Here is a 1,776-nt window from a genome sequence, read left to right as displayed (position 1 = left end):
CCACTGCGATGGATTCGGTGCCGCTCAGCTCAGCCCAGATGGACGGAACCGCTTCGGATCAGCCAGAATCGGGTCGGATCAGCTCAGAATGGGCCGGGTCGGATCGGATCAGCCAGAATCGGGTCGGAGCAGCTCAGATTGGGCCGGGTTGGATCGGATCAGCCAGAATCAGGTCGGATCAGCTCAGATTGGGCTGGGTCGGATCAGCTCAGAATGGGCCGGGTCGGATCGGATCAGCTGAGCTCACACAGAACCCAACAGCGCAGCCCCAATGGGTCAGAACCGGCAGCACACGGCTCGGCCCAGTCCAGCCCGGCTCTCTGGATCACCCGGCCCGGCTCAGCCTGGAATGGACCGGACCGGCACCACTCCGGATCCCCCCTGAGCGGCTCCTTAACGGCACAGCCCCACCCGGTTCGGCCCGGCTCCCCTTGGCACAGCCCAGCCCGGTTGGGCTCGGTTCCCCCCAGCACAGCTCAGCACGGTTCGGCTCGGCCCGGTTCGGCTCGGCTCCCCTTGGCACAGCCCGGCCCGGTTTGGCTCGGTTCCCCCAGCTCAGCTCAGCTCAGCACGGCCCGGTTCGGTTCGGCTCTGCCCGGTTCGGCTCCTCCCGGCACAGCCCCACCCGGCTCAGCCCGGCACAGCACAGCCCGGCTCGGCTCCTCCCAGCAACAGCCCCACCCGGCACAGCCCGGTTCGGTTCGTGTCTCCCCGGCCCGGTTCGGTTCCCCCCGGCACAGCACAGCACAGCACAGCACAATACAGCACAGCCCCACCCGGCCCGGTTCGGATCGGAACACTTCGGACTGGATCGGAACAACCCGGAGCGGATCGGAACAACCCGGAGCGGATCGGAACGGATCGGAACGGCCCGGAGNGGATCGGAACAACCCGGAGCGGATCGGAACAACCCGGAGCGGATCGGAACGGATCGGAACGGCCCGGAGTGGATCGGATCAAAACGGATCGGAACAGCCCGGAGTGGATCGGAACAGTCCGGAGTGGATCGGATCGGAACGGAACGGAACAGCCCGGAGTGGATCAGAACAGCCCGGAGTGGATCGGAACAACGCGGAGCGGATCGGATCAGAACGGAACAGTCCGGAGTGGATCGGATCGGATCGGAACAGCCCGGAGTGGATCGGAATAGTTCGGAGTGGATCGGAACAACCCGGAGCGGATCGGAACGGATCGGAGTGGATCGGAACAGCCCGGAGTGGATCGGAGAGGATCGGAACAACCCGGAGTGGATCGGATCGGAGAGGATCGGAACAGCCCGGAGCGGATCGGATCGGATCGGAGCGGATCGAAACAGCCCGGAGCGGATCGGAATAGTTCGGAGTGGATCGGAACAGCCCGGAGTGGATCGGATCGGAACGGATCGGAACGGACCGGAACAGCCCGGAGTGGATCGGACCTCAAAGCCTTCGAACGTCCCCAGCTCCCCGCCAAGGCGTGACAGCTGTTTCCCTGGGGAGGAAGCAGGCAAGATTCACGCGGTCCCTTCACCATGGGCAAGAAACCGGACGACGGCGGCGGTTTGTGGGAACACGGAGGAGGAGGAGGGAAGAGAGCGGAGGGGAAAGCGGATTCTAACAGGAGAGGGACACGAGTTTATCGTCGTCAGAGAGTGACGACATCACACATTGCCCTCAGAGTACGGGGCTGAAGAGTGGGGCGCTATGGATAGTAGTGGGGGAATGGGGGGAGAATGGGAGGATTAGACGAGGGAATCTTTGGGAAGGGGAGATTTTAGAGCACTGGGTGTGACCTGGC

The 1,776-nt window shown here is 64.2% G+C and overlaps 1 pseudogene; it reads left to right on the top strand.

The window, feature by feature from the left end:
- The first annotated feature begins 1,682 nt into the window (after positions 1 to 1,682).
- LOC116652642 overlaps positions 1,683 to 1,776 on the top strand; it is a 20,242-nt pseudogene continuing 20,148 nt past the window's right edge.

Source organism: Coturnix japonica, unplaced genomic scaffold (assembly GCF_001577835.2).
Source record: "Coturnix japonica isolate 7356 unplaced genomic scaffold, Coturnix japonica 2.1 chrUnrandom504, whole genome shotgun sequence".
Classification (NCBI taxonomy): Eukaryota; Metazoa; Chordata; class Aves; order Galliformes; family Phasianidae; genus Coturnix; species Coturnix japonica.
The sequence above is the reverse complement of the archived record's forward strand: the minus strand, read 5'-3'. Positions and strand labels throughout refer to the sequence as shown.